Source organism: Mirounga leonina, unplaced genomic scaffold (assembly GCF_011800145.1).
Source record: "Mirounga leonina isolate KUSES-001 unplaced genomic scaffold, KU_Mleo_1.0 Mir_199, whole genome shotgun sequence".
Taxonomy (NCBI): domain Eukaryota; kingdom Metazoa; phylum Chordata; class Mammalia; order Carnivora; family Phocidae; genus Mirounga; species Mirounga leonina.
The window spans coordinates 13,418,975-13,432,710 of NW_023270498.1; positions in this window are offsets into that span (position 1 = coordinate 13,418,975).

Consider the following 13,736-nt stretch of genomic DNA (forward strand, 5'->3'; position numbering starts at 1 on the left):
GAGTCGATGCGGGACTCGATCCCAGGACCCTGAGATCATGACCTGAGCCGAAGGCAGACGCTTAACCACTGAGCCACCCAGGCGCCCCTAAGGACTCTGATATATTGTGAGAAATTCTGTGACAGACTGTGAAAATTAGTTTTTGTTCAGTTGTATAAGTTGTATTACTTTTCAGAGGAATTATCGCATAGCTAGCAGCAATTTCTAGGGGCTCCTCTATTCCTTTGTGTACTTTGGGGGTGAGGGGGCATACACATACACAGAATGCCTTCACATCTTCATGCAGAATATGAATGTAGTCTTTAATATACTTCATTAAGTGAATTATACTATTCCATTTTCCAGAGGTGGGGATAGACCAGAACAGAAGGTATTTTCAATGTCAGGAGGGACCTCGTATGTAGAGAGGATTAGACCAGAAGGTACAGATCTGCAAAGCCAGAAGGGAGAATTAGATACCATTAGTGGTGAAGCAGCTGACTACCGGAGTCTAGAGTCAGCCAACAAAAGGGAATTAAATTAGCATTTATTGAATACTTACTATGTTTCAGACTTTGTAGCAGGTACCTTACAAAAGAAGGAATGTCTGGCTAGGCTTCGTAAACCTAGATGGTTTGAGTCTCGGAAGTCAGAGAAAATGGTGTTAATAAGCAAGACACTTGAACAAATCCTATTATTCTCTGCCTTTTAAAATACTTATACGGGGGGTGCCTGGCTGGCTCAGTTGATACAGCGTCTGACTCTTGATCTTGGGGTTGTGAGTTTGAGCCCCACGTTGTGTGTAGAGATTACTTAAAAATAAAATCTTAAAAAATACTTAGGGGTGCCTGAGTGGCTCAGTTGGTTGAACACCTGACTCTTGAATTCAGCTCAGGTCATGATCTTAGGATCATGAGAGCATGGTTGGGCTCCGTGCTCAGCGGGGATTCTGTTTGTCACTCTCCCTCTGCTCCTCCCGGCTCCTGCTCACTCTCTTTCTCAAATGGATGAATGGATAAAATCTTTTAAAAAAATACTTATACTGTATAGTTTATTATAAGAATTAAAAATTACATGATAGTGAATGTTAGTTATTATAATCAACCCCACATCTTTTGAACCATATCCATCCCTTCTTCGTTCTTTCCACAATAGAAGACCATCATTCTGTCTTTTCTGAATCTCAACTCCTCCTGTCTACTGGAGGACCTAGCTCCATCAGTCGTTCTCTTTGTTGTGTATTCAACCTCTCACCCTACTTGTTCCTAGCCATTGGTAATTTCATTTGTGGAAAGTATCTCCCTCATATCCTCCCTCCCTCTAGCTTCTACCCAGATTCTCCTTCCTTTCACTAAAGAAAATTTTCCAGAGAATTTTCTGTGCTTGTTATCTCCCCTACCTCACCTCCAAGTCACTCCTTAACCATTTTTAACCAGGCTTTCGTTCCCAACACTGCTTTGAAACTACTCTGATAAAGTCACCAATATCATCCTATTATACGATATCTCTTATTTATTTATTTATTTATTTATTTATTTATTTATTTATTTATTTATTTATTTTTGGAGGGGGTGAGGGGCAAAGGGAGAGGAAGAGAGAGAATCTTAAGCAGGCTCCACTCCCACCACAGAGCCGGACACAGGGCTTGATCTCACCACCTGAGGTCACGACCTGAGCCGAAATCAAGAGTTGAATGCGGGGTGCCTGGGTGGCTCAGTCGTTAAGCGTCTGCCTTTGGCTCAGGTCATGATCCCAGTGTCCTGGGATCGAGCCCCGCATCGGGCTCCCTGCTCTCCCACTCCCCCTGCTTGTGTTCCCTCTCTTGCTGTGTCTCTCTCTGTCAAATAAATAAATAAAATCTTTAAAAAAAAAAAAAAGAGTTGAATGCTTGACCAACTGAGCCACCCAGGTGCCCCATGGTATCTCTAACTTAATGTTTCAACAGCATTTGAATTCGTTGAGCATTCCTTTCTTTTTGAAACAATCTGTTCTCTTAGCTTCTCTAATAACACACTTCACTGTTTCCTTTATGACCACTCCTCGTTGTCCTTGGTCCTTTTGTCTTTGCTTAAATATTGCCATTCCAAGGAAGTCAAAGGATCTTAACACTCTAGTGTAGTCTACACATTCTCTTGGATGATCTTATCCATGCCCATGGTTTTACTAATCGTATGTCGATGACTTCTAGCCATCAACTCATTCCTGAGCTTGAAACCCATATATTCAGTTCCCTCTTTGATATCTCTTGGGTGTTTCATAGGCACCCAACTCAAACACAGAATGTTCACATTGAACCGATGCCGTCACCCACCCAAATGCCCAAAACTGGAAATCTAAATGTTTACTTTGCATTTCCCATCTTCTTCCTCAACACCTACTCTATCACCACAATCTTTTAAACTTTCATCCTTAGTATATCTCGAAGTCATCCATTCCACTCCATACCTACTCCCACTTTCCTAATCTGAGCCATTATTACCTGCTTACTATACTGCAGTACAGATCCAGTGGGTTCAGTGTATTCCCCCTACATCCACTCTTCATGCTGCAACCCTCACGATCTTCTGGAGGCAAAGAAGTTCATATAATTCCCTGCCTCAACCCTTTCAGTACTTCCATTAATCTCAGGATGGTTCTGAATTCCTTTATGTGTCTTATAAGGCCTTATACAATCTAATGTCAGCTTATCTCTGTAGACTCATATCTGGTCACTCACCATTTCCCTCAACACATACACACACACACACACACACACACACACAGATCCAGGTCAAGGAATACAAGTAGTTGTCTGCTTTTGTACATAGTGGGGTCCCCCAAAATATGTGAAAGTTAAATGAGCGGAAGTTAAGACATGTTATACCAGGCTTGTAAGATTATAATATAAATACTAGAATATTCCCAATTATTGTACAAAGGTTTTATTTTTTTAATCCCTGCCATATGTATATATAATATTTTTAAAACCTAGGTTAAACATTAAATATGATAAATTTCTTAACACATTCCAGTTCTCCCATTTATGGTGACATTTAGTAGACAAAATTCATTTTCATGTTGGAAGGAAGTTGATGATGTATATTTCTTAGAGTATTGATCATTTTTGTTAATGTCTTATGAACTTTGGAAAATTACTGAGAGAAACTTGAATTCCAGCTTTCTCTTGGTAATGGGTTCATTAATGAGGTGCATCCCTATTCTGTTTGCACCATGTTCTTCCTGTGTTCGAATCACTGGAATACTTAAGGATGGCAATTATCAATCCATAATTTTAACAATTTCTCCATTTCCTTCATCACTGTATTTTATGTTTTAGACGCAACGGTCAAGGGTAAATTTCCGGTATTTTCTAAACATGCTTTAATATCATTCTTTCCTTTCATTGAACTCACAGGAAATCCACTTCAACAAGCATCTGATTTGGGCTAAAGATTCACAACATGAGGAAAACCTAATATTTTTTTTTTTTTTTGGCCTTTGTCTCAATTACACTGTTAATAGTAACATTTTTTATTTCTTTTGTTCATTTTTATAAAATATAAAGTTCCAATGCAGTAAAATATTCAGATACTTGCATAAGCACTGCTGTACAAAGATTATCTGAAAGTCAGCTCTTAGTTGGCAATGAACACTGCTGTATAATAACAGCTTCCCATTTTTAACAGTGGGTATGTTGTGATCTCAGTTCAGCCGAGAAAAAGTAGAGGGTGGGGTGGGAGTGGGGTCAGCGAAGTCTAGTACCACCTTGTGTGGTGTTCTTGTCACTGCTGTTTCTCCTGCCTGGAGGAAATCTCTCACCTCCCTCTCCAACCTCCTACCTCCCCTTCGCTCCTCTTTCACACCACATGGCAACCACTCATCGCTACTTTCTCCTCTCCTTTCACATCACAACTTAGATGTCACTTCATCCAAGAGGACTTTCCACAACTTCCCTGACTACTGCAGGTGACATAGGCATGGGCTCCTTTCATGTCCCTGGGCTTGGCTTAACACATAGCACAGTATATTAGAATCGCTTGTTTGTATTTCTTACTCGCTAGGGAGGGCAGAAATTATATCTATTTTGTGTATAGTTATATCTTAGATTGATATCAACTTTAAAAAAAAGATTTTATTTATTTATTTGAGAGAGAGAGCACGAGCAGGGGGAGGAGCAGAGGGAGAGGGACAAGAAGGCTCCCCGCTGAGCTGAGCACGGAGCCCAATGTGGGGCTTGACGTGGGGCTCAATCCCAGGACAATGAGATCATGACACGAGCCGAAGGCAGAGCTACGCAGGCACCCCAGGGATTTTGAAGTTCTAAGAGACGTTTGAAGTGGTCTAGATCAGGGAATTTCTAAAAAATTGTTTTACTATGACCCCTGGAGGTAGGGCAAAACTGGCAGACCACCAGTTTCCATTTTCTTTCTTTTCATTTTTTTAAAGATTTTATTTTTAAGTAATCTCCACACCCAGTGTGGGGCTCGACCTCACATCCCTGAGGTCAGTCGCATGCTCCACTGACTGAGCCAGCCAGGTGCCCCTGTTTCCGTTTTCTAATGAAAAGAACTCAACAATGATGAATGGATCAACAAAAATTGAAGTAGAATCAGAATTCTAGTTTTCCTCAGACCAGCAATAAGTAAAAAGGATAATCTACAGAACATGAATCACTCACCTGTAAGAACTGAAGAAAAGACTTGCCTTGTAAAAAGTTCTCAGTCCATATATGTCAGGGTTCTCTAGAGAAACAGAGCCAATAGGAGATTATCTATCTGTCTATCTATCTATCTATCTATATCTATCTATCTATCTATCATCTATCTATCTATCTATCTATCTATCTATCTATCTATCTATCTATCATCTATCTTTATCTAAGAATTGGCTCACACAACATGGAGCCTGAGTAGCTTCAAGATCTGTGGTCAGCAATCTGGGGACTTGGTGGGGGGACAATGATGTAAGTCCCAGTCCAAAAGCCAGCAGGCCAGAGACTGAAGAAGAGCCAGTGTTTCAGTTTGACTGTGAAGGAAGGAAAAATGCTGATGTCCCAGTTCAAAGACAATCAGGTAGGAGGGGTTCCCTTTTCTTTGCAGGAGGGTCAGCCATTTTGTTTTACTCAGGCCTTCAACTGATTGGATATGGCCCACCCATATTAGGGAAGGCAATCTGCTTTACTTAGTCTAGTGATTGAAATGTTAATCTCCTCTAACAACACTCTCACAGACACCCTCAGAATAATGTTTGATCAAATATCTGGGCACCCTGTTGTCCAGCGAAGTTGGCACATAAAGTTAGCCATCACAGCCCATTAAGTAGGGTGCCAACTTACAGTAGGTTACAGTGATTGTGACCTGATCTGGTTTCCCACCAAAGCAAGAAGCTCTCAATAGCATTGCTGCAAGCTGGCTATGTTCATTTGACCTGAAGTGTGTCTCACTGTAGTTTCAGCCAATTGTCCTACTTCTAACCTGTGGAACTACTCAGAATAGGTCTATACCGTATCCCACATACTAATTTTTCAAATAAATTAAGACTCCTGTCATAGTCTCCCAAGTGTTCCCCCTCCCCAGGTTAAATAGCCCCAGATTATTCTTCTAATCCTCATAGCATAGGATTTCTTTGATGCACTCTAATTTTGTCAGTTTTCATAAAATATGATGCCTTGAACTGAACACATTTTCTAAATGGGTTCTAACTCCTTTATGCTGGAAAAAAAAAATCAACTTTGAGTCTCTGTTTATATTCTTCCCATAAAACAAAAGGAACTTCTTGTTGCGAGAACCACTAAAACCATTATTTATGACTAATAATCAAACTAGCCTTAATATAGTATATACTATATATATATTGTGTGTATGTATATATATATATACATATACACACACAAACTACAAACTATATATGTATATATGTGTATACCTCTTACACATCCTGCAATGTATCATTTTCCTTGAGACTCATACACTTGTGGAAGTCACACTGTATACCTAAAATCCTGATTTTTTAGGTATCTGCCTATACCTGTCTTGTGAGTCAGGTGAAGATGAGTCATCCCCAACCCAGGAGTAAATCTTGATTGGTCTAAGCCAATTAGAGTGTTTCTGGATGGAAGCAATCTCCTTTATCAGGAGATTGGTTTAAAAGTAAGCGTGTGATACAGTTCTGGCCAATTAGATGTGTACGGAAGTCTGCTCAAGTTGCTTCTTGGAAAGATTTCCTCATTCATAAAAAGGAGATTCCAAGAAATGGCCTCTTTCCTGCCTCTGGATATTATATCAGGATATATTGGCAGGAACTGCATTTTGCTATCAGCTGGAAATGTCAGAGTGAAGATATTGAAAGCACATAATCCTTAATGTCAACCAACCCCTCCTCCGTATTTTCTGCCCTTCCTTTATTCTTGCAGTTATATGAGATAATTAACTACCTTATCATTTAAGTCAGATTGAACCAGGGTTCTCTGTTACTTGTGTCCAAAGTCATCTTAATTGATAAACTCTGCCCTTGATGTATTTCAGAAACTGAGTTAACTCTTCATCTAGCCATTGGTGGGAAATCCAAAATCCTCCCAATATTTCTTTGAAATTCCTCAGGCTGACATTCTTCAAGTCCAACTTCTTGATTCTATTGAATTCTTGATCATGCATCTCATCTCCTGTGGCAAAGAGTTTCCTTATGCACTGTGTTCATCCTGCCATGGAACATGACTTCTTTTCCTCAATATAAAAAAATCCATTCATATCAGACACACAGAGCCTGTGCATTGTGTGTGCATATGCGTGCACCAACTTTACTGAAGGTTTAGGATAAGGGAATAGAGTTTACATTATTCCAGTAAAACACCTTAAAATGGATTATTAGACATTCTTGGTTTTTTTTTTTAAAGATTTTATTTATTTGACAGAGAGACACAGTGAGAGAGGGAACACAAGCAGGGGGAGTGGGAGAGGGAGAAGCAGCCTTCCCACGGAGCAGGGAGCCCGATGCGGGGCTGGATCCCAGAACCCTGGGATCATGACCTGAGCTGAAGGCAGGCGTTTAACGACTGAGCCACCCAGGCGCCCCTAGACATTCTTGTTTTTAAACATCCTCAGGAATTCTGTCTGTTGGAAATTTTCACTGATCACCTTCCATAGTAGTCTCTGACTTCAATCTTCAAGCTAATCTCTTCAGGAAGAAGCACTTCATCCCAATTCTCAGACCTTGTTTTCAGATTAATTCCATTTTCCATCTACTTAGGGACTGGGGTTTATCTTTACATGTCAAAACTCATTACATGCACTGCTAAATTAGGAGCCATTTACTTTGGGTCTTACTTTTGGGGGTTATAGAAAAGTTGGCAGATACTTGAAAACTTCAGTCCCTCCGTTCATCCTCTTCTATGAGTATCTGCCAAAGGAAGGAAGCAACACAGAGTAATGTCCTCACTGATTGGAATTCTGCCACTTCATCTTAGAAGAAAGAGCTATAGTAACTGTGAGTTTTATTTATTTATTTATTTATTTATATTTATTATTTTAGAGAGAGAGAGAGAGAGAGCGCACATAAGCAGAGTTTGGGGGACGGCAGAGGGAGAGGGAGAGAGAGAATCTTAAGCAGGCTCCATGCCCAGCGTGGAACCTGATGCAGGGCTCGATTCCACGACCCAGGGATCATGACCTGAGCTGAAACCCAGAGTTGGACACTTAACCTACTGAGCCACCCAGGCACTCCAAAGTCACTGTGAGTTTTAAAGAATATTTTCCCCCTGTATTAGCATTACAAGAATGCTAATACAAAGAGTATTTGACAATATTAGCAAAGTGAGTCTTCTCAGAAACCTTGAATCTTTTTGTGTGCTGAAGACGTCTATGGCATGGGAATTCCTCATTTCATCACCAGTTTCTATTCAGGGTAAAACTTTGAGTAAAATAAAACTTGACTTTTAAGAACGCTTAGAAATGTATTGTCTACCTATATCCCCACAAGTCTCTTAGGTATCAAGGAAGCCAAATATGTCACCGCTTTCGTTCAGTGGTGTGTCGGTTGGATTGGGCTGGGGTGTGGTGTCTTTCTGGCAGTAGCGGACTGGGGAATTTTCAGGGAGAGACTGGGTAGGCTGAGTCCACGATATATTTAACAACATCTCTCTAACCAGATATTTTCTTAGGTCTCCTTTCTGACCAGCTGTCTTTTTGAGTCCCTCTGGTCTGCTTCTAGAAAGGATGGAGGTAGCAAACATGATCCCAAAACTATTACTCCACAAAAATTCCCCTTAATTACTCTTTTGTGGTTGCATTTTCTTTTCTTTTCTTTTTTTTTTAAAGATTTTATTTATTTGACAGAGAGAGCACAAGCAGACGGAAAGAGAGGGAGAAGCAGGTTCCCTGCTGAGCAAGGAGCCTGATGTGGGACTCGATCCCAGGACCCTGGGATCATGACCTGGGCCGAAGGCAGCTGCTTAACCGACTGAGCCACCCAGGTGTCCCTGTGGTTGCATTTTCAAAAGTAATCTGCTCTCTTAATACATTCATTTTTTTCATTCATTCCTTCATTCAATATTTATTGTTTTCTATATGCTCAGTATGCCTCATCATTACTCTCCTTGAAGTTAGAATATTCATGAATATACTTCAATCTCTTGTTATTTCATAACCGTGTCAAATCGATATAATGCTCTTCCTAAGGATTCAAATGGGATTCAATGCAACAAGGACCAGATAGGTCAAGGGAAGTTGGGCTGTTCTTTACAGTTTATTGTTACACTTATTGTCAGTTATTCTTTTCTTTTTTTTTTAAAGATTTTATTTATTTGACAGAGAGAGACACAGCGAGAGAGGGAACACAAGCAGGGGGAGCGGGAGAGGGAGAAGCAGGCCTCCCGCCGAGCAGGGGGCCCGATGTGGGGCTCGATCCCAGGACCTTGGGATCATGACCTGAGCCCAAGGCAGATGCTTAACGACTGAGCCACCCAGTCGCCCCTATTTTACCATTTTTTTTTTTAAAGATTTTATTTATTTATTTGACAGAGACAGAGACAGCGAGAGCAGGAACACAAGCAGGGGGAGTGGGAGAGGGAGAAGCAGGCTTCCCGCTGAGCAGGGAGCCCAATGTGGGGCTCGATCCCAGGACCCTGGGATCATGACCTGAGCCGAAGGCAGACGCTTAACGACTGAGCCACCCAGGCGCCCCTATTGTCAGTTATTCTTGAGAATTCAAAAGAAATAGTGCCATAAGCAGATTTGTTTACTAGTGTTACTTGGCTCCGTAAACATTTTACAGTGTTTTCATAAAAGTAGTAGAGGTGATTACAGAACTTCAACTTGAATAAAATTAAACAATGAGATTTATTCTGTTGCTGATCTCAGTCTGCTCACTGTAGCTACCGACTTAGTCAGTTGTAATGTCAGATACTGAACATGCTCTTGGCATAGAGTTTAGTAATATGATGCCGGTTCCAAAAGACTTAGATAACTTTTTAGAATTGTGCCTACCCAAAAAGCGATTTCATTTTGCTCTTTTTTTTTTTTTAAAGATTTTATTTATTTATTTGAGAGAGAGAATGAGAGACACAGAGCGTGAGAGGGAGGAGGGTCAGAGGGAGAAGCAGACTCCCCGCCGAGCAGGGAGCCCGATGCGGGACTCGATCCTGGGACTCCAGGATCATGACCTGAGCCGAAGGCAGTCGCCTAACCGACTGAGCCACCCAGGCGCCCTCATTTTGCTCTTGATAATGTTTGGTTCGAACAATGTTTGCTTATGCAAAATAATACTAACCAAAGCATCTCTTTCAGAATAGATCGAAACCACCAAGAACTACACTTATAAATAAACATACACAGTTTTTTAAAGATGATGCTGCAACTAAACTCCTGGACTCATTTCCTGAGGCTGCCATAACAAAGTACCACAAACTTTGGGTGCTGAAACAAGAGAACCTCACAGTTCCGGACGCTAGACATTTAAGTTCAAGGTGTGGACAGGGTTGATTTCTTCTGCCAGGATGGGGTTGGGAGGGAGAATCTCCCCTGTGGCTTCTGATGGTCTGTTGACAATCATGGGTGGTCCGTGGCTTGAGGATGCATCACCCCAAAGCTGTCTTCATCTTCATATGGTGTTTCCCCTGGTGTATGTGTCTATCCCCAAAGCACCCTTTAAATAAGGACATCAGTAATACTGGATTAGAGGCCTACACTTCTCTCATATGACATCATCTTAATGATATCTGCAACAACCCTATTTCCAAATGAGATCACATTCTGAAGTACTGGGGATTAGGACTTCAACATAAGAATTGGAGGGGGAGGGGCCCCTGGGTGGTTGGTTAAGCATCTGACTCTTGGTTTCAGCTCAGGTCATGATCTCAGGGTCCTGGGATGGAACCCCGTGTCAGGCTCTGCCCTCAGCAGGGAGTCTGTTTGAGATTCTCTCTCTGACCCTCCCCCATTCTCTCTCGTCTCAAAATAAATAAATAAAGTCTTTTAAAAAAACAATTTTGGGGGGACACAATTCAACCCATAAGACTTGTAATTAAAATTATGTTTTGTAATAATTGTTCTTCCATTCCTTCAACAGATATTTATCACTTGTGTGCCAAGCACTATGCCAGATACTGGGAATACCATAATAAATAAGATACACACCTTGCCCTCAAAAAACTTTAGTTCATGGATTTGTGCCCCTTTTCACTTCCAAGGAAATGAAATAAAACACAAAGGGACTATGAATGATCATAAACCATATGGCAGGATAGCTAAAAACAATAATAATGGTCAATATTTGTTGGACACTATGCAGTGCCATCCTGTAAATTATCTCACTGAACCCTTAAAACAACACTACAAAGTAGGAACTATTATCACTTCTATTTATAGATAAGGAAACTGAGGCTCTGGAAAGGCTAACAGATGACCGCGGGAGAATTTAACCTGATGGTCTGGCACTTGAGCTGGATTCCCTTGCTACCTAATCCTTACATTTACGTACATCTTGTAATGGCAGGAAGAATTGAAACGTGTCTTTCTTTCCTTTTTTTTTTTTTTTTTTTTAAGATTTTATTTCTTTATTTGCGAAAGAAAGAGAGTATGAGGGAGAGGGAGAAGCAGGCTCCCCGTGGAGCAGGGATCCCACTGAGGGACTCAATCCCAGGACTCCAGGATCGTGATCTGAGCCCAAGGCAGATGCTTAACCGATTGAGCCACCCAGGCGGCCCTGAAAGCATGTCTTTCTATCATCTTTGAACAGTGTGTAAAGTAATATCTATGACTAATCCAGGGTAGGGTTATCATTTCTTCCCTTTTTTGCTTTCTTTCTGACTTGTCAACATTCACAAATCCATTTGTTTCTTTTGTCAGCATTTCTTCCTATGTATCTTACTTCACCTTTCCCCCCCTTTCCAGAGAGGGCTTCCCTTTCTACCCAGAAAGTGAATTTGCACCGCAGATTATGTTAAATCCAGGTTCTGTACAGAGAAGTTTAATGGGAAGGTAGTTGGCATACTCTTCTAGGACAAAGAACAGAAAGCATCTTACCTTTTAGAGATAAGCCTTTTGGAAAGGGGTTCTTTCCAGAATTGAAAACAATCCTGTTTTCAGGCTGTATCTATTGAATCTACCTCTCCCTCTATCAAAAGCCCAGCATCTTGGTGCTACTGCTGATAACGGGCTTCTTATTGACCTGGTGACAGTAGATAAGGGGTTGTTGGCTGATCAGAGGGATATCTTTTCTCCACGATTTAAGGCAAAAATGTAACTCAGTAACAGCACCTTTGTGAAGAAAAACAAAATGTAATAAGCTGAGGTCAGCTAGTTCTTCGAGCTGATAAGTCTCCAAAATTAAACTCATAATAAATTAAGCGGGTGCCCAGTCATACATTTCACTGTCTCTTTTCTAATAAGTGACACGGTTCTGAGGGTGAAACGATTCTGTTTGATTATGTAGTGCATTGTGAGTAATACAAGAAGGGTACCTAGGGCATATATATCTCTATATTTATATAAATATAGATAAATATATATATATATTTACATTTCCTAAAGACTTTAATAAGATCCTCTGTATTGTAAAGAGGCACAGTTCAAAAATAACTCCATTTTAGGGACAAGCCTTGCATTTCCAATGTGTTAAATGATGGCAAACCCCACAGTTACTGTGATTTATTCCAGAAATGTCTTTTAAAGTTTAGGTACTAATTATCACTGGAAGGACAAACTGAAAGAAGGTCAATTCCAGCAGTGTAGAATATTTGTTTCTAAAATCTTTCCCTTGAAATTTGTATAGACACAACCCATTTGCTTATTGTAATGTTAATTAATTTCCCAACATTAGGTGCATCTTGGGCACAGTCATTAATTTATCCAACAAACATGTATTGAGGATCTACTTTATTCCAGGTACCGACCTAAAAGCTGAGGATTCACAGTGAAGTGAGAGATAAGAGCATATCCTCAAGGAGTAGATTGTCAAATAGGGGCGACGGGGACGTAAATAGGGCATTTCAATGCAATGTGGTAAGTAATAGGATGCAAGTATGTACAGGGAGTCTGCAAGCCACAGTCTAAGCCAGGCTGTGAGGTGAGTGGAGTCAGGAAAGTAATCCAGGAGATGGAAACATTTAAGCTACCTCATGAGTAATATCTATTGTTAGAGGTGACTTACAGATCGCCAGATCTGGTAAAACTCGATTTTGTCAGTTCCCAAATGTTCCAAATAGTAAGTGCCTTCCTTTTGCAAACTCTAAAAAAAGAAAAAAATATTTTGATGATGGAGAATTCAGCCATGTGTGACTTCCTTTGTCTTTTCTAGCTCAATTAATAAAGGCCAGAGACATTAAGAAAAAGATGTTTTCAATGGAGAAAATTAACAACTGGGCAGGAACTTAAATGCTTGAGTTAGAGAAAGAAATATCCTGTATACAGTCTTAATCAGAAAGAAACAGGTATGATTTCTTCTCATTTCAGGAGGGCTTAATGTGAGACAGTTTCCAAATGTGTTCCTTAGATACCAAACCTCTGTTCTTTCCATCTTTAAAGATTTTATTTATTTATTTTTTTAGAGAGCGAGCGAGAGAGAAACAGCATGAGAGGGGAGAGGGTCAGAGGGAGAAGCAGGCTCCCCACGGAGCGGGGAGCCCGATGTGGGACTCGATCCCAGGACCCTGGGATCATGACCTGAGCCGAAGGCAGACGCTTAACCATCTGAGCCACCCAGGCGCCCATGTTCTTTCCATCTTTAAAACCACTCATTCCAGGCTTAAAAGTCAGCCATATATCTGTTTACTGACACCACACACAGCTTTGAATAAGTGTGATGATAGCAACAGTAATTGTACTTCAGAGTCAGAGGTGAGGGGCCCATTTCCCCCTCCTTTTGTAATACAGCAGTTACTGAAAAAGTCGTTTAGGAACTTTTTATTCACTTATTCAGATATTATTCACCATTAAAAAATTATTGTATGGCATGTAAATTATATCTTAATGAAGCTGTTTTATTTTATTTTTTTTACTTTTTAAAAGAGATTTATTTATTTTAGAGAGAAAGAGGGTGAGCAGAGGGAGGGGCATAAGGAGTGGAAGAGGGAGAGAAGCAGACTCCCCACTGAGCACAGAGCCAGACGTGTGGCTCAGTCTCACAACCCTGAGATCCAGACTTGAGCTGAAATCAAAGAGTTAGATGATTAACCGACTGAGCTACTCAGGCGTCCCAATAGAGCTGTTTTAAAAGACATTTATAGTTTGTGCCAATGTCATCTCCCACCCTCAGTCCCAATGAGACCAGCACCAGCACCATAGTTT